Raw genomic sequence first — 27,713 nt, 5'->3', positions numbered from 1 at the left:
CTCCATCTAAAATGCTCAACCTTTTAGCTCCTTTAAAGTTCCGCTCACCTTCAAAGACGAAAGCAATAGACGTATGCACTAACAGGCTGGTGGTAGTGGAGGTAACAACTTGCAGATCATACTGTAAAAGGATTACACAAATGTCTAGCTGGTCAACATGATTGCGGCGAAAATGATCTTGTTTGTTGGTATGGATGGGGTTGTGAGGAGTATGGTAAACGCCGATGAGATCGAAGAGGGCGAGTTTGTTGATCACTCGTTATCTAAAGAACAAATCGCTCTACCTCTGGGTCTAAACGATAAAGAGGTCGAGGAGTTGGGTAGAACTGTTGATGTGGAACCTTATATAAATATGGGTATTCCACGTGGGAATATACCATCTAATTTATGAGGTCGAATTAGAGGATGCGACTATATAGCAGTATCCATACATGTACACGACGAGCAATGCTGAGTCTGGTATTCCATTCTTTACTACAGAACACTTTGAGGCTGTAGAAAAGCGTTTGAGGCAGGAACGAGAAAGGTGGAATAAAGGTGCTGAGACGGTGGTTGAAAAGAAGAAAAAGAGTGCTTTAGATAGTATGTTTGGGCATAACGTTGAATGGATTAATAAGATGATCGAGACTATTCGCTACAACGAACGCATAGAAATCAGACAAGCAAAAGTCCAAGCATCTGCATACCAAATGAAAAAGTAGGTGAGCCGGAGATAGGTGAAAGGTAATATTGTTTCTTGGTTATGACTCGGAGCTTAAAGTATGTGTGGTGAAATGGGAACATGGTATTTATTACTTTAAATGTATCAATGACGTGTTGTCCATGCCACGGTGGGATGTTAGAACCTTGGCCAACCGACTGTTCATAAATCGGGGAAACAACCAATGGGCCAATTGGTCCTATCATCATCTTCTGCATGAGACTAGTTACGGATTCAAGTTCTTCATGTCACACCCCAACCTAAGGCGGAAATGCCGGGGCGTGATCCGATTGCTCACAGCTCGAAGATACTATCATAATATAAATGTGATAATATCTATTTAATTATTTTATTTCAAATGTACACACAATAACCAAATACAACAAAACAATTTAAATAAATAAATATAACAAGTTTAAATCCATGTTTGTCTTCATTATAATCCTAAGGTCTTTCTAAGTGTCCATCCTTCAATTCAAGCAACCTGCATACGCGTAGAAAATGGAGTTTTGTCAACAAACATGTTGAGTGAGTTTATGACCAATCTTTAACATAAAAAATAGAGTTAATAGAATAAATAAGCAAAACGTAATAAATGCGGTAATGAAATCAAACCATAAGCAAATAAGTTGACTAAACCATTGCCAAGTGAATCGGGCGCCGGTAAATCAACTATGAGCAAATAAACAGAGTAAGACCGTTGCCAAGCGAATCGGGCGGTGGTCAATGAGAACCCTCTCCAAGGGGATATGTCAAACGATTGCATATAAAGACAAATAAGCACATAACAAGTAGATTTGATTAATCACACACAATTACACGTTTGCTATTTTTGATATATATATATAGTATGGTATACACATATGTCCCCAAAACGTTTGTGAAAACTGAGTAAAATAGGGGAATGATAAAACTCACCTGATCAAATAAGCCAAACAAGAATGAATACGACAAGAAAAACGATAATCACCCTCTTCGAGAATTACCGACAAGAATCCTAATTAAATAATATCATGAGTGAATTATAGATGATATAATATGTATAACGAATTTAGGATTTCGATGTGGATTGAGTTATAATTATGATTGGTATGTTATGGATTGAACGATTGTTCTCTAAGGATTATTATTATTATTATTCAATTATAAAAATTATTGTTTGTCATAAAATTGGGTTTACGAATAATTAATTTAAATAAATATGAATTGAGACCTATTACAATAATAAACATTTAAATATATAATTATCGTAAAATTTATATTTTGGAAATCTTAACGAAATTCGATGGTAAAAATATTATTAACACTTCTAATACTTTTAATACGTTTATTATAATTTTTATTTAAAACAATATATATATATATATATAAATATATATATATGTATATATATATATTAATATACGTATATAATATATATATATATGATAAATATGAGCAAATTTATAAAGACGTTTTAACAACGATAAACATTAATATTGGTGTCGGTTTGAATAAAATAATAATGATTTATTATTAATACGTTATATATATATACATATATATACGAAAATTTGTAACGAGGTTTATTGACACGAAACGTTTACTTTATGGTGTCGGTTAAATAAAATATGGTTTATTAATATTTAATGTTAATTATAATATTTTATAAATCAATTAAAACCATTAAAACAATAAAGATCCAAAAACAACCAAAAAATACGGCCGGCTGGGACTCGAACCCGCGACCTATGGCCGTAACAGAAGTTTAACACACACACACCAGCCGTGCGCGCTGGTGTGTCAGTTGATTAATGTTTGTAAACAGTTTTATATATACAAAAACTAATAAAAACCAAGTTTGATTATAAACCCTAACTGATGCAATCGATCCATCCATTCAATGTTCCATTAATTAATGTTAGGGCTTATGTTTAACAATTTTATACGACTAAGATGCATGATTCAATTACCTGATTTGATGTTTAAACGCAGATCAAACTAGAGTTAACCGAACTGGCGATGGAAAACGACGAACAGGTATAACGAGACTTTAAAAATCCAATTAAGTATTGGGATTTAGTAGGCGCTGGTAAGAGGAGTGTGGTAGACGCGATTAATTGCATCATTGTCAATCCGAAGTTATACAATTGATTTTAGGTTTAAGACGGTTCATAATATATTGATTACACGTTATAGATTATCTAATTTCCTAATTCATTGAGTCAGTTAGGCCGATTAGGGTAAGAACAATCACATACTCGATTCAATTCCTAATTTAGATCGATAATTGCGGTTCAAAAAAGCTAAACGGGTCACGGTTAGGGTTAAATGGGTATGGATCATGGGTTACGGGTCAGGGACCAAAAGTGATAAATTAAATTTGCAGGTTTAGTCCCTGGAGATTCAAGATAGGAACAATAAGAGATTAAAATTTAGTTTTGGGTTAAAAATGAACATTTTCAAAAGTTAAACATATATTATTTAAATATAATAAACAAATATAAATTTTATAATACTTTCTCGATAAACGCGCTTACTTTTCATTGTTAAAATTTTCCGAAATAAAACGAGTCAGGTACAGGTATAAATTCGTAAACCCGAGTTGTTAACTCCCCTACTTTAGAGAATTTCGTCCCGAAATTAAGGAAAACCACAACATCATTATTTTAAAAACATTTATACTTTTAACGAAAATATCACAACATAAAACTTATAATAACCGAAGCAACGCTTCAAATGACAATCCGATAAGGGCTCTTATATATAGGATGTACCAGCGTCGTATCCACTATGTCCTTATCATTTCATAATTTGTACCGTTACCCAAGCTACTTTAGGTTCTAAATCATGACACATAATTGTACGTATTATGATTTCCAAGCGAGGACTCGGATAATTATGTTCACGACCATAATTAGTTAATTACTCTTATCGTCGATGGTCCGCATAATTCGTTTCATCATGTGGGTTGTAAAACATTTAAAACCATCATTTTGAAAGAAGCACACATTTTGATAACTTAGAATATAAATTCCAGAGATACTTATTTAATGTTCGAATTTGACTAATAAAACCAGGTGATTTCTATTATATCTTTTGATTAGGAAAGTTACAAATTTTGGAGACTGAAATGGAGATCTTGAAGCAGACGTTTGAAATGAGTTATGATGATCGAGAATAAGCTAAGAGTAGAATATGAAGTTAACCGTGATAGATAAAGAAACTTGATTCATGAGTCGATATGCGCAACAGTTTAATTCATAACAATTCTTAAGATCGAGAATATAAATTTAAATGAAGATTTTGGTGAGTCAAGTTTAGTTAGTTGAGAACTTATGAGATTTAAAGAGAAATTAAGATAAAGTTATAACTTTTCAAGTTTATGGTGCTGAGATTAGATTATTTCGATTAAGATATTCTAAAATATTATAACAGTTAGTAATCAATAATTTAAATATTAATAATAATTCGAAAATATACATATTTGAATTAAATTGTTAATAGATTAAACTGGGAAGCGGATATTCCCGAATCACCGAGATAGTCCTATTCCAATTAAATTTTTAAAACTATTTAAATTTGATTCATTGGAAATTCATGGATTTTTCCTTTTTCACAAAATCGTTATAAATATAGGAAATAAGTAAATTGAATTATTAATAATGGAAATTTAAGTAAATAATAAGTTCTAAATTAAAGTGAAACATATAATAAATTGAGATAAATGCGAGGTTAGAAATGCATGAACCACCATGACTATTCTAACAACTACGAATTTATCATTTAAAAAGTTCAAAATTTTCAAAAAAATCAAAGTGGGGAGTTGAAATATTTACGATGAAGGTTAAATCAAAAAGTCAATTTAATAATAAAAGTTAAATTAATTAATGGAAAATATTTTTAATTTAAAAAATGGAAATCAAATTTAGAGAATACATAATTTAGTTTAATAATAATAAAATTTACAATAATTGAATTTTAATAATAAAGATTTATAAAGTGGAAAATAAGTTGTGAAAACCATCATGATATTGAGGAAAACAAGAGTTAATAAAATATTTATAGTTTAAAGTTGAGGATAAGGATTTAAAGGTACTTAAAAATTTATAGTTTGAGGATATGAATATAAATAAGAAAATATAATTTAAATAATATTTTAACGGATATGAGTTAGTATAAGATTTCTTGTTCGGTGTATTTTAGTTTTGTCGAGATTGGCGGTCATTTTGGTTAACAGAATACGTCAGCAAACTCCTTGTCGATTCTAGTAGTCGAACAACAATCACGAGAAGCAGTTGAACGACGCTGATTATAACGATGATTTCCTAGGGAAAACATTCTACGAGGACCAAGGATGAAAATGTTTAAGATGACAGGTGAGTTGTAGGAATGAGTTGATATGAAATAATGGGGATGCGTATATATATGTATATGTATGTATATGAATTAGTACTAGTGAAGACTCGAGAACGAGTCGGGATTGAAAATAATGTGAATAATTTTCTTGAGATATTTAATTTAATAAATAATGTTTACAAAAATTCAAAAGTAAAATGTTATTGGATTGGGCTTTCCATGGAAATTCAAGATAGGAACAATAAAAGATTAAAATTTAGTTTTGGGTTAAAAATGAACATTTTTTAAAGTTAAACATATATTATTTAAATATAATAAACAAATATAAATTTTATAATACTTTCTCAATAAACCAGCTTACTTTTCATTGTTAAAATTTCCCGAACATAAAACGAGTCGGGTACAGGTATAAATTCGTAAGTGGAAAACCCGAGTTGTTACACTTCAAGCCACAGGTGCTGACACATAAGTACATCGACGAAATTGATCCACGCACCGACTGGAGGAAGATGATCTTACAGGTAAAACCGCCAAAGACAATGAAGAAGGTTCCAGTAAAAACCTTACCTAAGAGTCTGTTGAACACCTTTAACTGGTGGTACTATGATAACCGAACGGGTGAAGCAGTTATCGTATTGGGATCGGGATTGAAGACTGAGTTCATAAGAGTAATCGATCCGATGTGGTTGGTTAATTTATCTGAATCTGAAAACGATGCATTATACCATAACCAGATTCGGTGGGCTGAGGTTCGAGACTATAAGCTTGTTATGCAGTTTCTGCGAGTTGTTCGAGTCTGTTACGCATACAAGATTCACAGCTGAACTGATTGGAAGACCAAGAGGTTTATTGGTTAAAGTATTTTGAAGTTTATAAAGAGCTCGAGACGAGGGGGGTTTGTTAATGCATGGTTTGACGTATCGGTCTTTATAAAGTATTATTATATTAGTTTTAATTTAATAGGGGTATTTTGGTAATTATGTAAGCCCATTCGTTACTTAATGTAGGGCACATTCCTTATAATATAACAAATGTGACCATTCGCTTAATGTAAATCTCATTCGTTAAGATTGTTAACGAATGAGATAACGAATGAGGGCCATTCGTCTAGAATAATATAGGAGTAACGAATGAGTCAGGACCATTCGTATTCATTAAATGCATTGATAACGAATAAGGTCATTCATTAAGGGGATGTTTAACGAATGACCCTATCGTCTATATAAACCCCTATAACGTACGTTAAAGTAACGAGAATTGTTAGTTATAGAAATCATCTTGTTACGCTGCCAAATTCTCTCCAGAAACACACACACACATTCTCATCCTAATCGTATTCATCCCAACCTTATAAGCTTTAATCATTCGTTGTCATCATGAACTAGATCCGGAAACTGGTTCAATCTCATATCCATACGATGCGATTGGATTGTAACCATACGATGCGATTGGATTGTAATCCAATCGATACGATTGGATTGCATCCACGCGATTGGTTTCATAGGCAATCCGAATGGTTCGTATAATTCAACTCGATTCGTTTTTCTGATGAATTGTTAATAAAGGCTTATTAACAAAAAATAAAATTTTTCCAAGCTGACCTGACAGCTCGACCCCAGCCAGGGGCTCTGCCCCTTGGGCCCTGCTAGGGAATGCCGCCCCTAGAACCCCGGTGTCAGGGGCGCTGCCCCCGGACCTCCGTTCATTAGGAGTTTCACTATCCTAGAATTATGATATGATTAGGAATAGTTAAGTGATGGTTGTAATTTGTACACAGTTAGTCGTGCCCAACTGAAGAGAGGTGTGACAATAATATCAGAGAGGAACAGGGTTCAAGTGAGTTTCTAGCCCCTTTCTCTGTTATGTTTTCAGGGCTGTGTGCATACTACTATGTGTTTAGTAAATACACTTACCTTAAGTGGTAAGTGTATGCTATATGAATGCTTATGAATGATGTTTGAATGGTATAGAAAGAGCTAAGAGTATGTACGTGGATGTGTATGAATATGTATATAAATGTATATATAAAAAAAGATAAGTAAAGTATGTATATAAGTAAAGTATGGAACGAGAAGAAGGTCATCGGACCTTATAATATCCAAGGTATGAAGGGCACCGGACCCTAATAGTATCCAAGGTACGTAGGGCACTGTACCCTAATAATATCTGAGGTATGTAAGGCGAAATGCTCTTTAAAACGTAGAGGTATTATGTATGAACTAAATAAGTTAAAAGATGAAAGTAGGAAAGGTATGAAAGCGTAAAAGTATAAAAAGAAAGAAGGTAAGAAATTATGAAAGAATGAACGAATGTATGTATGTAAGTATGTATGAATGAAAGATGAATAGGTTAAGTATATAATATGTATCTTCAGATGTGTATTCGTCAGCATGTGATTGCAATGTATGTTGCCTGATTAAATAGTACTCACTCAGCATAGCTGACTTTTAGTATGTACGCATTCAAATAGGATGAGGCAACTGGCTTAAGAGAGACAGATGGCATTGAACTAAAGAAGCTGACATCTTTAGAAGAATGTTATGATGTTATGTTTGGTTATGTTGTATTTTGCAATGACAAAGTTGAATTATGTTAAGACAATATTTAAATTTTTATGTAATGAATGGTTGATGTTTTATATCCCACGAAAAGTTTTAATTCTCTCTGATATTTAAATTATGTTTATGAGTAAAGCCAACACCCAATGTAGGGCACCGGGATCGGGGCCTTACAAGTTGGTATCAGAGCATAAATTTGACAGAAATAAGCATCCTACATGCTTAGACTCGAACAGAGAATGGGACTTAAAGAAGAAGAGAAAGAAGATGCCAGCTCAAGAAAGCCATGTGTCGCTCAAGCAAGCTCGGTAGGTGCATGATTGGTTCATGTATAATGTAGGAAAGAGTAATAAAATTAGCTTAATTGCTAGAAGTAGAAATATACGTCTATGTGTAATTATATGAAATGTTTGATTGAGTGTCTAACTGTTTATAAGTAGAAACTAGCACAAGTGGAATCACACAAGGGAAGTGTTTAGGACAAGGAAAGTAACTTGATTAGATAATCACAGCTAGCCATTGTCATTAACTGTTTGCCTTACTATCCTTGTACTAAATAGTTCTTAGCGTGATGACGTTTGTGTCGCTCAAGCAAGCTCGGCAATGGTGAGGTGCATGATTAGTTCATGTATAATGTAAGAAAGAGTAATAAATTTAGCTTAATTGCCAGAAGTAGAAATATGTGTCTATGTGTAATTATATGAAATGTTTGATTGATTGTCTAACTGTTTATAAGTAGAAACTAGCACAAGTGGAATCACACAAGGGAAGTGTTTAGGATACGGAAAGTAACATGATTAGATAATCACAGCTGGCCACTGCCATTAATTGTTTGCCTTACTATCCTTTTACTAAGTAGTTCTTAGCGTGATGACGTTTGTGTTTTCTTACATAATTCAAATGGCTGGCCCAAGAAAGGTTACTGGACAGGGAGGTCGTACGGGACGTCGTGGTAGGCCACGTATTACCCCGATACCTTCTGAGAAACTAGTTACTAGCACCAAAGAAGAAAGAAGCATGGGTGCGCAAGATCAGAGTAACAACGGGGGGTATCAACTTGATCATGCTATTTAAGATGCAATACTCAAGCCGTGGCTAATGCGGTGAAAACCATGCAAGTCTAAAGGGTTGTGGGAAGTAAGAGTATGAGGAAGTCAAATGAGGTTAACACCAAGCTATTGAGCAGACTGAGGAGGAAACTGAGAAAGTTGTTGAGACTGAGAAAAGTGACTTAAGTGAAGTATGGTCTGTGAGGGTTGGTAAGAAGGAGAAGGATCGTGGTGGGTGTAACTACAAAACATTTAACGCATGTGACCCACCGAAACTAACAGGTATGGGTAATGCCATAGCCACTCTCTAATGGATAACTTCTAGGGGCAAGGTTATCCGAATCAGCGACCGTCATCCTAAACAAGCGGTGGGGTTTTCTACCCAGTCGTTTGGTGATGAGGCCATGTTTTAGTGGAAACTATGGAACAGAGAAAGATACCTGAAGAGATTAAGGCCATGAGATAGGAGATCTTAAGGAGATGGTTATGAAGCGATTTTGTGCTGATGCTGAGGTTGAACGGGCTGAGAAGAAGTTTCTGAATCTGAAAGCGGGGAAAATGACACACCGCGAGTACACTACTGAATTCAGCCGCATGTCCATGTTTGTGCCTGATATGGTGAACACTGAGTCAAAGAGGATCAAGTGCTACTTAAGGGGACTTCCACAGAACGTCTGCACACTAGTCAGGGATAGTAAAGCTGCTACTTTTGATTCTCCTATTGAACTCGTAGAAATGGTTATAACGACCTGGCTGTGGATGATGTGGTGGTGGAAGAAAAGAAAGAGAAGAATGGGTTGCTCCTACTAAGAGACCTGGTACTCAGATGTGGAATCCTAAGGATAAGAAGCAGAAGGTGTGGGAGAGAAATCCCTGTAAGACGTGTGGCAAAATACACGGTGGTGAGTTCAAGTTGGGTACTGGTTCTGATGTGTGTTACAAGTGTGGAAAAGCTCATGGAGGAGAGTGAAAGTTTGGGTCGAATGCCTATTATAAGTGTGGAAAGGTGGGGCATTATGCCAATGAATATAGTGCAAAGCCCGCGTGTTACAAATGTGGTAAGACGGGTCATATGGAAAGGGAGTGCACTGATGGAGAAACTGGAGGAAGTGGAAAGAAAGATGCCGAAAAGTATGGGCCAAAGACCAGAGCCTACATGCTGACACAAGAACAAGACAAGAAGATCCCAGATGTTGTGACTGGTACGTTTTTAGTAAGCGGTATTTCTCTCTTCAGTATTGTTTGATTCAAGTGCAAATAGAAGTTTTGTAGCTATGTCGTTTTGTAAAAAATCTAAGATAGAATGTTATCATGTGCCCGAAAATTTTACGGTAGAAACCGCTAATGAAACCTCTTTTAGGGTAATCAGAATGGTTAAGGGTTGTAAGATAGAGTTAGAAGGACGTGAGTTCCCTGCTACCCTGTATGTGATAACCTTAGGAGGGTTCGATATAGTATTGGAGATGGATTGGTTGTTTGAGTTTGAAGCTCATATAGTGTGTAAGAGTATGTTGATAAGGTTGGAATCTGCAGATGGTGGTATGGTGATGGTTTATGGTGATAAAGAAAGTTCAAGGTGTAACATCCTAAAATTTTAATAAAGAAAGTTATGTTTAGTGATTTCGCGTTAATTATTGGATATCGAGTAAGGAGCGGATCCTGGACTTGGATTAATTGAGATGGGTTAAATGAGAATGGGCCTTAGGTCCATGGGATTTAAGGGATATAAATATCCCCTAAAACCCCAAACCATCATTCATTCCATCTATTTTCTAACACTCCAAGACACACACCAAACACCGCTGGCCGGCCGAGGAGAGGAACGGACAGATCCGGGAAAGAGAGAAAGAGAGCGTTGGTTGTGATTAAACAAGTAAACGAGATCCAAACAAGCTCAAAAAGATATGATTCTTGATCTTTGAAGTTTAAAGATCCAAGTTTTATAGTATAGATACGACCGAAAATGGTCGGGAAGCGTAGTGGGAGATGTCGAACCTTAACAAGGGTGTTAAAATCGCCAAAATGCTCAATAAAAACCAAAACAACGGCTGATCTGGGCAACTTCGCCTGCAACTGGGCAACTTCGCCTTCAAAGCGATAACTTCGCCTTCAAAGCGATAACTTCGCCTGAGGCCAAGTTCGCCTAATTGATAACTTCGCTTACGGCTAAGTTCGCCTGATGACAACTTCGCCTAGAGCTAAGTTCGCCTGAGGCTTAACTTCGCCTAAAGCCAAGTTCGCCTGATGACAACTTCGCCTAAAGCTAAGTTCGCCTAAGGTTTAACTTCGCCTAAAGCTAAGTTCGCCTGAGGCTTAACTTCGCCTAAAGCCAAGTTCGCCTGATGACAACTTCGCCTAAAGCTAAGTTCGCCTAAGGTTTAACTTCGCCTAAAGCCAAGTTCGATTAGGAAATAAATTAAAAACCTAATGAAAAATGTGTTAAGACAGTTAATGGAAATAAAATTTTTCCAAGCTAACCTGGCAGCTCGACCCCAGCCAGGGGCTCTGCCCCTTGGACCCTGCTAGGGGCTGCCGCCCCTAGACCCCGCTGCCCCCGGACCCCCGTTCGTTGTGGGTAGTAGTTAAGACTAGAAAGATGATATGAGTAGTGATAGTTGTTTGATACGTATACTTGTTATACAGTCAGCCGTGCACAACTGAAGAAAGGGATTACGATTAACGGTGAACGTAACCGTGTTCAGGTGAGTTTCTAGCCCCATTTATGTGTTATGTTTTCGGGGCTGTGTGCATACTCAATATGTTTGTTAATACGCTTATCCTAAGAGATAAGTGTATGCCTTATGTGGATGATGTGATATGTATGAATGATTGCTTGATGGTACGTGAACGATCTTCGGATATTGCACGTACTGTCAGGTTGTAACGCTAAGTATAAGGTAAGTATGATATGTATGCTTATGTGTATGAATGTGATAAAGTTAATAAAAGAAAGAAAGGATGGTTGAATGGTAACGAAGAGGGAATCGAACCCTACTAATATTCGAGAACTAGGGAACCGAACTCTACTAATATTCGAGGAAAGAGGGACCGAGCTCTAATAATACTCGAGGAAAGAGGGTACCGAGCCCTAATAATACTCGAGGAAGGAGGGTACCGAGCCCTAATAATACTCGAGGAAGGAGGGTACCGAGCCCTAATAATACTCGAGGAATGTAGGGCGTAATGCTCTTTATAACGTAAGATATGAAAGTAAGTTAATACAAAAGAAAGTATGAAAGTTTTATATTCCGCGTAAATGTTTTAATTAACTCTGATATTTAGAACTGTGTTTATGAGTAAATCCAACACGAAAGTAGGGCTACCGGTAACGGGGCCTTACACAAGGCTTAATTTCATTTTGATGATAAAAGCCGAAGGTTTGTTAAGGCGAGGGTGCAGTGCCTACCTGGCGTAGCTACGATCGAGACGAAAGAAATGAAAGATGTTCTTGTAGTGTGTGACTACCCAGAATTGTTCCCTGAGGACCTTCTGGGGTTGCCACCGAAACATGAGGTGGAACTTCAAATAGAATTAATACCAGGAGAACAGACCATCGCGAAAGCACTTTACCAGGAGAATAGTTGAAGCTAGCATCTTAAGAAGAGTGTTATGATGTTTTGTTTCGTTATGTTGTAATTTGCAAAGACAAAGTTGAATGATGTTATGACAATATTTAAAGTTTTATGTAATGTATGGTTGATGTTTTATATTCCGTGAAAAGTTTTAATTCACTCTGTATTTTGAACTGTGTTTATGAGTAAATCAAACACCCAATGTAGGGCACCGGGATCGGGGCCTTACAGGCTCTGATACCAATCTGTCGCACCACAACCTACGACGGAACATGTCGGGGTGTGATGTAATTTGTATCATAGTTCAAATGACACCAAATAAATAAAGTGATAACAACTAATTAATTTATTAAAGCCATCGTACACAAGAGTTTCACAAACTAAATAATGCAAAATTTTACATCAAAAATCAAAACAAAGCAATTGCCTTTCTTTAATTAAACCTAAAGTCCAACTAAATCTTGCATCTTCGATCATCCCAAATAGCTACATGTGATATGCATAAAAATAGATATATTTTGTCAACATATTGTTGAGAAAATAATCACAATTTGATATCTATATAATGATAAAAATGACAATTCCTTGCAATAATGCGCATTTCTACTTCTGGCATGTTGTATTTTGCAAAGACAAAAATGACAATTCCTTGTCAACTAGCATAACATAAAATAAAAGTGTCTTTTCAACATGCCACTGGATTCGGACATATTTACTCAGACGGCATATGATCATACTATGAGGATGAGAATGAGATACCAACCAACCATAAAAACTGTACACACATAGTCATATATTATTTAGCAACTTATCGAGCAATACCACAACTACGCAAATAGTGGAATTGAGTTTGAGTATATACTATATAACAAAATAAATAATAAAGTTGTGTATGCATAAAGCCCCCAAAATGTAAAATAGTTAAAAAGGGAAGTATGATTACTCACCTTTGAGTTATAAGCGAGCTGGTTTGTTAAACAAGAAAAAATAGAAATGAAAATAGGATTTTATAACTTATATCCAAGGCCAGCAAGAACTAGACAATACAAATGGCAAAATTCACTAAGACATAGCCATACACAATAAAATTCATTTTGAGAGAATAAGTTTTCAATAAATAATTAAACATGTTTTATAAAAGGAAAGTAGTAATATATAATCAAAGTTATGTTTTCAGCATTAAATCATAAATTTCATATATTATGTAACATTAGATGGATGTCCGTGTGATGCAGCAGGTGTTTGAACGTTGACCTTGTTAATCATGTAACATTATGAGTGTACATGGTTAGGTTTAAAACCTTGAAACCGTTTAAACCGGTAGTCAGTTAGGTTTCACGGTTGGTTTTTTTTATTTTCGATCGGTTTCAAAATTTTCAAACCATAGCGAACGGTTTAGTTCGCCGTTTATACCGGAAACTGGCCTTATGAAACCAGATCAGACTTTAATTACTGAATACATTTTAATATTTTTTATTATTTAGTATTAGATATGTTTTGTTATATAGATTAGTATAGTTAAAATATAATTGAACAAATCTTTTTTAATACAAGTAAATTTGGCTATTAGAATTTTAAATTAACGTAACTCCAGAATGATTTTTTTGTAATCTTTATTATTTTTATTATTTCGTCTCCTAGGACTTCCATTAATGTTTACCATTTATGTGGTTTAAATTATAATTGTTCCTGTTATAGTCCTTTCAAGTATCATATTTTGTTGGTGTTTATTTAGAATTGATGATACAGTTAAATTAATAATTATTTTAAACTAAATTTATTATCAAAGATTAAGCTATGAATCCAAACCAGAATCAGGCCGTAGGTAATGATTCGGTTTCAATTTTCAATGGTTGATTTTTGGACGACAAAAAACGTTACTAACATTTGGGCTCACAAGTTTAACTTAAAAACCATCAAAATTGGAATTTGAATGCCCCTGCGTAACATACTCATTTCTTTAAAATTGAAAAATTATGCAATTATCATACTCAAATTAAAGAAAATATAGTGCTAGGTTTTATGGTGCAATATTTTTACAAAAATATTAGCGTACGATAAAGTTATGACCATTTAAAAATCATTGGTGGGAAATTGGTTTAAAATTGAAATTAAAAACATAGCATTGTTAAATATGAGAGAGCAAACTTGTAAGTTGGGTGAATTGCGTTTAAAAGTTAAGTTTATCCTTTTTGCACATGTACTTTATACATTAATACTTGTAAAACTCTTAAAATCAAGTGTCTTAATTTATCTTTGTCTCGTGTATTATAAATAGTATACATATATATAATCAAATTCGTTTAGAGATAAATCATTCATTCGGACCATAGGAATAATTAATAATCTATCACAATGAGCATAAATTATAAGTTTCATACATTGTTATGTAACATTTTCTCTATAAATGTCGTAATTTATGTGTGGGGCTGTTTTATGTGGAACTTGAAAAAAATAGAAATAAGGAAACGCGTCCTAACCTTTCATTAAGTTTTGATGTAATCACTAACTAACTAAACTATATCCATACTTGGTTTATGATGAACTTCATACCCCTGAATAAACCCCGGCATTGAAGTATCTTATCATAATTATATTTAAGAAAATTGGTTTTTATTGGTCCCAACTATTTCATTTTTGTCGGCGCTGGTCCCAACTTTCATTTTGGCTGGCAACGGTCCCAACTTTAATATTCGTTTCTTCCACCAGTCCGCGACTGACGGAGCACTAATTACGTTATGTTTTTGCTTACGTGTCAATCTGAGTTGTCAAAAAATATCTTACGTGGCAGCCACTGTGGATTATTGTATATAATAATATAGGTTCATCTATAATTCTGCAAACCCTAGAAATCCAATTGATTAATCCAATCCTTCTTTGTTAAAATTAAGTTAGGGTTTTTGATTAGTGGATTAAAATGATTCAAAACCATGTTTTAATTACCTCGAATGATGCCGGGAAAGGGGTGAACGAAGTTAGCCGAAGCTCCAAGCCTGGAAGAAGGATTACGGGGTTAAAGAGGATATATCAGTGAGATTTGAGAGGATGAGCAAGTTTATCTTGGTGTGTGGGTCCTATTTATACTAGTAATTGCGATGAAATTCATTAATCAGTGTTAATTGCATATGACCGATTTTCCGGTGAAGGTTACGGGAATTAGTTCGACGATTAAGGAGTTAAAATATAATTAGAATATTAATTATTGTTGTTTATTGCCATCTAACTACGTTATTCTAAATTAACGGGTCAAGAACGGCTGAAATGGGGGTGTTTTTTTGTGGTCGGAGCCTCACGCCGTTGCCGGCGGCGGCACACCGGGAATACGGGCTACAGGGGGGGTTGGGTTATTTTCTATTAATTTAATATATTTCAAATTTATAATTTCAGTTTAGACCCTAAAGTTTAAGGTTATATTAAGTATAAATCAATAATTCACGATGGCTGCCACGTAAGATGTTTTTTGACAACTCAGATTGACACTTAAGCAAAAACATAACGGAGTTAGTGCTCCGTCAGTCGCGGACTGGTGGAAGAAACGAATATTAAAGTTGGGACTGTTGCCAACCAAAATGAAAGTTGGGACCAGCGCTAACAAAAATGAAATAGTTGGGACCAATAAAAACCAATTTTCCTTATATTTAATGAAAGTTAACTTAAACAACAAGTATTATAAAAACCATTTCAAATAGGCAAATTGAAAATAAACAATCCCATCTTTTGTGTATTTGTTGATAAGAATCCATCTTTAAAAATCCCAGCCTACGGTTCAACCTTCTGACTATTTTTCTCTCAATGGACATCCGTTGAAAAACACTTAACGCCATTAAGTGTTTTTCCGATTTTCAAACCGATGTTTTAGGGCTTTTGATCAGAAGAAAGATACGAATCGATTGATATAAAACTTATCTCGAAACGGTGGTTCAAATGACTTGATTTTTGTTAATAAGAAATTCAAACACACAAATCGAAACATTGTTTAGTCGTTTGGATCACCGTTTCAAGATAAGGTTTACATCAGTCAACTCGTATCCTTCTTCCAATCAAAATCCATAAAACATCGGTTTGAAAATCGGGGGGAAAAAACTTAATGACGTTAAGTGTTTTTTAACGTATGTCCATTGAAAGAAAATAGTCGAAAGATTGGATCGTTGACAAAGATTTCTTAAAATGTGATTACTATCGACCAATACACAAAACTTAAGATTATTTATTTCTAATTCTCCTTTCAAATATTACGAACGGTGGGCATTTGTGAATTGGTGATATATTACATATATAAGCGAGTGTTTTTTACATGTGAACAGGGGATATATTTATAATTTGCAAAATTGAAGAAAAATGATGATATTGTGTATAATTACGTACTAAAAATGGATCAATTAGTTTAAATATATAACTTGTTATACTATTCTGCTTCATTTTTTAAGACTAAGGTGTTGTTAAGTACGTCGTAAAAGGCTACTTCTGAATCGGTTAGAAGTAGAATGTGTTTGATTCAATAAAATGACCCCTTTTAATGGTCTATGGAGCCTCTTAATTGTTAAATTTCATAAATATGTTGATGATTAAAAGACTACTTAATCAGTTTGGCCTCTTACCGATTCAACATAAAAGTGTCAAATCCCCCTTGAGTCCCGAATTTTACTACTTATCAAAAAATAAAAAATGATTAAAAAATAGGTTCTGTCTAATGGTCAAATAATTTTTTTATAAATATAGAGTCATTACTTTTCTAGATCATATATGCAGTATAATTAGGGTTGTAAACGAACCAAATATTCAACAAACTGTTTATAAACTTTTTGACCGGAAGTTCATTTAATAAATGAATGAACACATACAAGAAATTTCATTCGATTAGTTACACAAACGAACATGAACAAAGCCCCGTCCGTTCAGTTGTGTTCGTGAACTTCGATAATGTGTTCATAAACATTCGTTTAGTAACATTTGTATATGTTGTTCATGAAATCTTTTGTACATTTATTTATTTTATATTCTTTAATTTTATTAATCCCTAGCATAAAATAGAAAATCATATTCTCACCATATTTCGTTTATTTCATTTGCAGCCGTAAGTATAACCATCTAATATATCTATCCTTGTAGTCAATAACGCTATTAAAAATAATCATTTGAAGAATGAACATAGGATTTTATAACTTATCCAAGGCCAGCTGGAACTAAACAATACAAAAGGAAAAATTCACTATGACATAGCTATATACAATAAAATTCATTTATAGATAACTAGGTTATTGGCCCGTACACGACACGGGCAGAAATATAAAAATCATCAAGTAAACACATATATAATTTCAAACAACAAGTTATTTTCTAATTTATTTTTTGAGACGACAACATGATTTTAATTGCAATTCGTGTTAGGCCTCATCTTGTATATTGAAAGTCTTTTGTATTGTTTACGCTTATATTTTATCGTATTTGTTACTTCTCATGTATTTGGGCCCGAGGCCTTATAAACAAAAGCCCATTGGGCCGTGAATAATATATTAGTTGCATGCCCTGCTTCTTCTATAAATAGGGAAGCATGAACATGCAAATTTAACCTTTTGCAAAAAGAAATCTTATGCTTCTAACAACTCTTTCTCTCTACCTCTCTTCTTACCCGAAAATAACCAAACTCCAAACAAGATTCGAGATCTCGGTTCTTTAGTATGATTTTCGCTATCACTAAGAGATTGATCCAAGAATAGTTGTTGTTAGATCTGGTTCGGGACCTACAATTCGTATTCATACGCAAACAAAGTATTGAAATTAATACATAAACTTATAAAGAATGACTTTACATAGTAAATGTCTACGAAGGAAATTTAAAACATAAACTTCATAAACTTTGAAAAATAATATTAACAGAAAACAAAAAACGTTCACTAACATTAGTTTGGAATACAAGCAAATCAGAAAATAAGCATCTAGAAAAGATTCCCGATAAACATCCAAGAATGGTTCGGGTTTCTTTTCTTCTTGAATCGGGAACACAGTTGATGACATAAACATTTATACACAATCTAACAAACATAATGACTAACTGACTACGAAAAGTGTTTTTACATTTCATGTGAAATGTCTTGCACCCTAATAAACTGAAGCAAGCCCAAAGCGCATTTAAGAAGCCGAACCAAATCGAAACCTTTTTAAAATGACATGTTTTGACCAAAATCAAATCGTTAGGTTTTGAGAATAACCCATTTTAACCCGAACAAAATCGATATCTTCTAAAATTGACTCATTATAACCCAAACCAAATTGGTATGATTTTAAAAAGACCCGTTGAAACCCGAACGAAATCGATACATTTTATATTGACACGTTGACCAGAACTATACTCTTACCTTTTTTAAATGACCCATTTTGATCCTAGCCAAAGCAAATTGAAACATTTCTAAAATGACCCATTTTCATAAATGAAAATTGAAATAACACAATTGAATACTAAGAAGAAAATTAAGAACGCTCTTAGCTTTTGAAATCCTTTCTACCAAATGCGAATTCATTATTACTAGTTATAAAGATATAAAAATGCATAAAGCTTCAATAACTTCAGCCCACTTGAAAGTTGAAACTTATGTAAACCTTTCACTTAATTTGTGAACCTTTCATATTCTTTTATTTTTCAATATGCTCTAAAACCAAACAACAAACAAACTAAATACAAATTGAAACGAAAGTAATTTGAAAACAACTAAAACAAAACCAAAACAAAAAACCTAAATAAAACCAAGTACCAATAAAACTAAAAAAACCTAAATGAAACTAAAAAAATAAAGCCGGTAAATCTGAAACCAACTCAAAAACAAAAACTATAAAAACCAAAACGAAAAACTAAATAAAGTTAAACTCACCAAAAACAAAACTAAAAAAATACAAAAAAAACAAAATCGAACCAAAACGAAACAAATTTATAAAAACTAAAAACAAACCAAAAACTGAAATGAAACTAAATAAAAAATAACTGCTACGAAATTTTTAAAAGAAAAACTCAAACTTAACGAACATATGTATTATTATTAATAGTATAGTAGATTAGAATATGTTGAATACAATTTAATATAATTTTGAATTATTTTATTAGCATGAAATTAGGAGAATGCATATTGTTTATGTTAAGAGTTATTACTTTAATAGTATAGTAGACAGATTGACCTGTGTATTACACGGGCAGAAATATAAAAAACCGTCCAAGTAAACGTATATATAATTTCAAACAACAACATGTTTTTAATATGTATTTTGAAACAACAATATAATTTATAATTGTAAATCATATTCAAAAGAAAATATAATATTGAAAGACATGAACTTACGAAAAATAACATTACATAGTAGAATGTTTACAAATAAAATTTTAAACTTCAAAAGCTACAAATTTTTACTTATAAACAATATTTTTTGCTTTGTTTGCAACTTTCTCTTGCTTATCTAAAATAAGTATTTATGTTTTATTCGTTTCTACTCTTCACTTTTGATAAATCTATATAAAGTTGACCATGTGTAAAACGAGTCTTTTAAGTATGCCAACTCTTGCTAGAGACTGGCATAGACTTTGTTGATGATCATTGCAAAACCAAACTACAATAGAAAATTGTTTTCTTTTGAACTTAAATAGAAGCTTTTTTTTTATCTGAAAGTGTCAAATGTATATATATGCTTATATATTTGAAAATTTGTAAATTTTGTATGTGTGTCAAATTATTTTAAATAAATGTTATGTTTGTCCTTAACTCGCATATAAAAATGCATTTTAATAATCACAAAATTAATAATTCATTTTAGTGAATATAACACCATCTGGCAAAAAAAAACCCTATATAAAAGGGCTCCTTAAAAAAATATATATAAAATGGCTCATTCCTATTGGTTGATTTTACTATATTCCAAAAATAATAAGCCCTCATAGTGAATTATTTTATTAGTAACAAATTTTATGAGAGCTTATTATTTTTGGAATATCCTAAAACCAACCAATAAAAATGAGCTAAAATGAATTTCTTTAATAGATATATAGATATAGGTTCTATTTTTCACTCTAGATAAATTTACATAAAGTTGACCATATGTAAAACGAGTCTTTTAAGTATGCCAACTCTTGCTAGAGACTGGCCTAGACTTTTGTTGATAATCATTGCAAAACCAAACTACAACAGAAAACTGTCTTCTCTTGAACTTAAACAGAAGCTTTTTTTTATCTTAAGGTGTCAATTGTATATATATGCTTATATATTTGAACAATTTGTAATATTTTATTTGTATCAAATTATTTTAAATAAATGTTATGTTTGTCCTTAACTCGCATATAAAAATGCATTTTAATAACATAAAACTAATAATTCATTTTAGTGAACATAACACCATCTGCCTAAAAAACAAAAAAAAAAAAAACAAAACTACCTGTATGAAAAGGCTCTTTAAAAAAAACTATATAAAAGGGCCCATTCCTATTAGTTGATTTTACTATATTTCAAAAATAATAAGCACTCATAGAATTTGTTACTAATAAAATAATTCAAAATTAAAAATCATAATAAGCCAAAAAGAATTTATTTAATAACATTTATTATATAGATTAAATGATTATTATGATTTTAATTTTGAATTATTTTATTAGTAAAAAAATGCTATGAGAGCTTATTATTTTTGAAATATAGTAAAATCAACCAATAAAAATGAGCTAAAATGAATTTCTTTAATAGATATATAGATCAGTTTTCAATAAATAATTAAACATGTTTTATAAAAGGAAAAGTAGTAATATATAATCAAAGTATCTTTTGAGCATTAAATCATTCATTTGGATCATAGGAATAACTAATAGATCGGCCCATGCATTACAAGCAAGGGGCATAAATCATAAATTTCATATATTATGTAACATTAGATGGGTGTCCATGTGATGCAGCAGGTGTTTGAACGCGTAGCATGTTAATCACATAACAATTATGAGTGTTCATGGTTCAGTTTAAAACCTTGAAACTGTTTAAAACGATCATCGGTTAGGTTTCACGATTGGTGTTTTTTTTTACTTTCAGTTGGTTTCAAAATTTCTAAACCATGACAAACGGTTTAGTTCACTCTTTATAACGGAAACAGGTCTTATGAAACCAGACCATAATTTAATTAATGAATGCATTTTAATATTTTTTTATTATTAGTTTTAGATATGTTTTGTTATATAGATTAGTATAGTTAAGATATAGTTGAACAAATCTTTGTTAATGCAAGTAAATTTGGCTATTACAATTTTAAATTAACGTATTTTCAGAATGATTTTTTATAATCTTTATTATTGTTATTATTTCGTCTCCTATGCCTTCAATTATTGTTTACCATTTAAGTGGTTAAAATTATAATTCTTTCTATTATAGGGTATGTTTGGCAAAACTAGCCGGTAGCTATAGGTGGAAGCTAGTGGCTGATGGCTTGAAGCTGGTAGCTGTAGTTTTTTAGATATATTTAAATGTTTGGTAGAGTAGCTGAAGCTTTTAATAAAATATATAAAATGACCAAAATGGGTATAACTAAAAATAAATAATATTAAATTTACTTATTTTGGAAGGTTATTTAAGTAATTAAAATACTAAAAGCTTGTAGCTTTTTCTAAACGCTACTAGTAGGAGCTTCAAGCTTTAATCTTTTTCTTATTACCTAAAAGCTTCAAGCTCCTTCAACTAAACAAGGCTTTTAACACAAGGCTTTTAATTGAGTATGTAGCTGGGTCATCAGGTGAATCATGTACCAACGCCGGTGGTTGTTAGCTGGAAGCTGGTAGTTGTAGCTGTAGCTTTTTAGATATATTTAGGTGTTTGGCAGAGTAGTTGGAGCTTTTTATATATATATTTAGGTATTTGACAGAGTAGCTTGAGCTTTTAAAAAAACTAATTGGGTGCCAGCGTGGTGCAGCGGAGTGCGCGCGCAACCTGACATCAACCTCATAATTAGTGTCGGTACGTGATTCACTTGATATTAGTGCACACATAACCCGAATGCAGACGGTACTTCGTGCAAAGGCAGTAAGCATGTAATCGGTGGCGAAAATCAAGAAACAAAGCTAAAATATACAGTAATTTCAAATAGATAATTTTTTAAACCAACCTCTTTTGATCTGAAACCCTTTCCGGCCCGACACCGTTTTAATCAGAAACATGTTTTAATCGGTACGTGATTCGCTTGATATTAGTGCACACATAACCCGAATGTAGACGGTACTTCGTGCAAAGACAGTAAGCGTGTAATCCGTGGCGAAAATCAAGAAACAAAGCTAAAATATACAGTAATTTCAAATAGATAATTTTTAAACCAACCTCTTTTGATCTGAAACCCTTTCCGGCCGTACACCGTTTTAATCTGAAGCATGTTTTGACCTGGCCCCTTTCGACTCAAAACCGTACCGACATGAACCGAAGTAATTAACCATTTTTTATCGACTCGTTCCGACCCTAATTTGGTTTTACGCATGACCCGAGCTCGTCTGACTCGACTTGTTGCCAATCATAACCGGTAAAGAAGTATATCAATATCATACTCAAATTAAAGAGAATAAAATGCTCTTTTTTATGATATAGTGTGTTTAAAAAAATATTAACGTGTGAAAAAGTTATGGACTTTTAAAGAGTCATGAGGGTAGTTAGTTTTGAATAAGGGTAAAATATTTAACTATTATATAAATTAACAAAAGTGGATTAAAGTTCAAGTATCAAAATTGTAAATTCAATTGTAAAAGCTTCTAGCTTTTTCTCAAACGCTAGTAGTATTAGCGTTTAGAAAAAGAGCCTTTTCTCCAAATATAAAGCTTCAAGTCCATTGAACTAAACAAGGGCTTTTTGTGGGGTAGGAGCTTTTTCTTAAAAGCTTGAAGCTTGAAGCCCCTAAAAGCTCCTTGCCAAACATACACATAGTCTTCTCGAGTATCATATTTTGTTTGGTGTTTATTTAAATTAATGGTACAGTTAAATTAATAACTATTTTAAACTAAATTTATTATCAAAGATTAAGCTGTGAAATCAAACCGGAATCAGACCGTTAGTAACGATTCGGTTTCAATTTTCAATGGTTGACTTTTGGATGACAAAAAATCGTTATTAACGGTTGGACTCACAATTTTAACTTAAAAACCATCAAAATTGAATTTAACACCCCTGTGTGGCATATTCATTTCTATAAAATTTAAAAATTATAAAAACATCAAACTCAAATTAAAGAAAATAAAGTGTTGATTTTTATGGTGCAAATTTTTTACAAATTAAAGAAATGCATGTGCCGATCTATTAATTATTCCTATGATCCAAATGAATGATTTAATGCTCAAAAGATACTTTGATTTTATATTACTACGTTTTCTTTTATAAAACATGTTTAATTATTTATTTAAAATTGATTATCTCTAAACGAATTTTATTGTATATAGCTATGTCTTAGTGAATTTTGCGCCTTGGATAGGTTATGATTATTTTCAGTCAATATACAAAAAGTAAGATTATTTATTTCCAATTTTGCTTTAAATATCGCAAACGGTGGCATTTGACATGTGAAGTGGTGATATATTACATGTGAGCCAGTGTTTTTGTACATGTTAACGGGGAATATATAATTTGCAAAATTGAAAAAAAATGATTATATTTTGAAAACAAGGGCTTAAAATGAAAATTGATTTACATCTCATCTAACCACTTGTAATCATATCTTACCACAAATGTCGTTTTATAAGTATTATAATTTTCATTACTAACTATTTAATATTTTTTATTCAACCGATTTAAAGCATGGTTGGTCATTTACAAGCAACTTTCAACATTGAAGTATAAATATTAAAGTAATCATACTAGCACGTACTGAAGTAAACATTATTACTTGTTAAGAGTTTTGAACAAAAGTAATAATAATTAATCTAGTCATTTTATTGTAGGTTATTATACATGTGCGCGCACACACAAAAGATATGTTACGTGTCTTTCGGTGAATGATTCCACACCATTATTACAAATAAAAGTTATCAAATAGCTACACACAAAGCTAAATAATCGCACACAAATTACGCTACTTATATAACTTAGTTACGTAAATAATTGCATAATAATTATGCAACATATTACATAACTGATATAAATAGTTACGCTTATGTATATGATAATGACACAATATGAGTTTATAACTATGCACATACGCGAATTAACTATTTTGTCACTATCATTGTCATATTATAATGATTTTCCTGTGCATGTTGTGCGTTATACTATTTTTATGTTTATCAGCTAAAGTTGCTGATGTTTTGATAGGGGTATTATTATTATTATTATTATTATTATTATTATTATTAATTTGTTAATTTAGAAATACATGCCACCACTTTTACATTTGCTACCCCACAGTTTTCATAATTTACACAATTTACAAATTATGAAATAAAATCTACGTTTCATTTATAAGTTACACAAATAACCCTACTAGTTATGAATATGGGTATTCAGGGCCGTCTCCGAGAATTTAAATATCTCGGCCAAACCAAAATAAAAAGGCCCGCAGGCCCTAATAAGTAACGAAATATGTAAGCTATTTTTTTCAAACAACGATTAACGTTAATTATTTATGGAAAATTGGAAATAGATAATCCAAACTTTTGTGTATCGGCCGATAATCTCACCTTTAAAAATCACTACCAACGGTCCAACTTTTCATCTATTTTTATCTCAGTGGACCTTTGTTAAAAGACACTTAACGTCGTTAATTTTTTTCTTAGCTTCAAACCAATTTTTTAGGGTTTTGATCGGAAGAAGGATACGAGCCGCCCGATATAAAACTTATCTTAAAACGGTGACTCATATGATTTGATTTTTGTTAATTGGAAATTCAAAAACCCGAATTGAAACACTGTTTCGTCGTTCGGATCACTGCTTCGAGATAAGTTTTACATAAGTCGACTCGTATCCTTATTCAAATTAAAAGTCCTAAAACACCGGTTTGAAACCCGGAAAAAAACTTAACGACGTTAAGTGCTTTTTAATGGATGTCCATTGAAACAAAAATAGTTGAAAGGTTGGACTATTGGTAGTGACTTTAAATATGAGATTATTATCACCCAATACACAAAATGTGGGATTATTAGTTTCCAATTTGCAATTATTTATTTAGTTTTTAAATTTAGCTTGGACTAAATAGATTAGATGAATTATAGATAAAAAAAGGTTTGGATCCAAAATATTTAATATGATTACGATCAATATCTATTTTATAATTTTTTAAATATATATACATAATATATATAAAAAAAATTTGGCCCCCAAAATTTATGTGCCTCGGCCGGCCGTCCGATTTGCCCTACCCAAGGGCCGGCCATGTGGGTATTGGTAAACCAAGCTTATAATATGATAACCAAGCAACACCGTTCGAAGTCCCGCCACATAGCTGCCGCAACGCGTGGTGTTTTTTTTTTTTCTTTTTTTCACTCTACACACTAGCAGACAGGTCCCCACCGAAATGTGTGGGAAACAAGCTACTAGTTGTTACAATTCTTATTATTATTATTGTGTTCTTTTCATGTAAATGATTTGCTATATATTTTTTGAATATAGGTTTGGATCAGGCGGTCTTTACAAGTCATTCATGTTCGGGAAGCCTAGCATCATAGTCACGGCTCCAGAAGCATGTCGAAGGATACTGTTTGATGATGATGCATTCGAGCCAGGGTGGCCAACCGCAACACTAGAACTCATTGGAAGAAAATCTTTTGTTTCAATTGCCTATGAAGATCACAAAAGGCTTCGTAAGTTGACTGTAGCGCCAGTCAATGGTCACGAAGCCTTGTCAATATACATGAAATATATTGAGTCTAAAGTGATATCCACATTGGAAAATTGGTCACAGATGGGCCAAATCGAGTTCTTGACTCAACTCTGAAAACTAACGTTTCAGATAATCATGTACATTTTCTTAAGTTCAGAGGGTGAAGACGTGATGGACGCGTTGGAGAAAGAGTACACGAAACTTAATTATGGTGTTCGAGCCATGGCCATCAACATTCCCGGTTTTGTGTACCATAGAGCCCTTAAGGTCTTCTACATTAATTGCCATTTATTGATCTAGCTACTCCGCTATACCTTGAGACTTTTAAATATTTTTAATAGCGACTACAAATTGCAGGCACGAAAGAATCTAGTCAGCATTTTGCAAGTAGCGGTAACTAAGCGTAGGAAGAATCGAGAGGGGACTCAAGGGATGCCCAAAAAGGACATTCTCGATAATCTCCTAGATGCTGAGGACGAGATTGGAAAGAAACTAGACGATGAGGAAATCATTGATACTCTAGTCATGTACCTAAATGAGGGCCACGAATCTTCGGGCCACGTCACAATGTGGGCGACTCTTCTTCTTCAATTGCACCCAGAGTATCTTAAAATAGCAAAGGTAGCGATATCAAGAATATTCTTAACTATCATATTAAAAATATATTGCTATTCAGTGGTGTTTTAAGATGTGCATTATGAGTCTTACAAAATGCATGGCTTAAAACACAAATTACATAAATTCTTGTGCTTTTAGACACACTATTAGCTATATATGTTTCATGAATTTGAATCTAAGTACAATGTTAATCAGGCATCATGTGGTGGCGTTGATAGCCGAAAGACAACGGTACATGCACCAATCGACCGGTGTCCCGATGGTTGAGTGTTATGTGCCTTATGTCCAAGGCTTGATGCAAAACTACTATCGAGCCGGAGGTCTCACCGGAAGCAGCCTCTCTATTCCTACGGGGTAGAGGTAAGGCTGTCTACATCTTACCCTCCTCAGACCCTACCATAGCTTTGCTATTGGTAGGATATACTGAGTACGATGATGACGATGATGATGATGATGATGAATCTAAGTACAACGTTTTCATGTGTTCATTGATTACAGGAAGAACAAGAACGGATAGTAAAGAATATGCCTCCAGACCAAAAGGGGTTGACTCTAAAGGAATTTAGGCAAATGGAGTATCTTTCAAAGGTGATCGACGAAACTCTTCGTTTAGTGACATTTTCGCTCATGACGTTTCGACAAGCGAGAAAGGATGTTGATATCAAAGGTTCAATCATCATCTTCATTGTTATATAGCTAAAAATACCTCCTTATATTGTACTTCAAAAATAAAAAAATTAATAAATGCATCTTGGTGGTTTTAGGTTATTTCATTCCCAAAGGATGGAAAGTGTTGGTTTGGTTTAGGAGTGTTCACCACAACCCTGAACTCTATCCACAGCCCAAAGTGTTTAACCCCTCAAGATGGGATGTAAGCTTTTTATGACTTTTACCATCAACTTGCTTTTTATAACCAACCAATTGTACCTTTGACTAATGCAACATGTGTTACTAGAATCTTGTACCAAAAGCTGGAACTTTCCTTCCATTTGGAGCAGGCACTAGACTTTGTCCTGGAAATGATCTTGCCAAGCTAGAGATTGCCATCTTCCTTCATCATTTTCTTCTCAACTATCAGTAA

The 27,713-nt window shown here is 33.1% G+C and overlaps 1 pseudogene across 1 annotated transcript; it reads left to right on the top strand.

Annotated features, from left to right (window-relative positions):
- The first annotated feature begins 431 nt into the window (after positions 1–431).
- LOC143609745 (ent-kaurenoic acid oxidase 1-like) lies at positions 432–27,713 on the top strand (annotated as a pseudogene). Its single transcript, XR_013149473.1, has 6 exons — positions 432–697; positions 25,804–26,281; positions 26,372–26,635; positions 27,131–27,299; positions 27,397–27,503; positions 27,588–27,713. The product of XR_013149473.1 is annotated as an ent-kaurenoic acid oxidase 1-like (transcript).

This window comes from Bidens hawaiensis, unplaced genomic scaffold (genome assembly GCF_021521415.1).
Source record: "Bidens hawaiensis isolate Kalapana, Puna unplaced genomic scaffold, B.hawaiensis_p1.1 tig00002186_1, whole genome shotgun sequence".
NCBI classification, from domain to species: domain Eukaryota; kingdom Viridiplantae; phylum Streptophyta; class Magnoliopsida; order Asterales; family Asteraceae; genus Bidens; species Bidens hawaiensis.
Note: the sequence above shows the minus strand (reverse complement) of the source record. Positions and strands in the feature narration are given on the sequence as shown.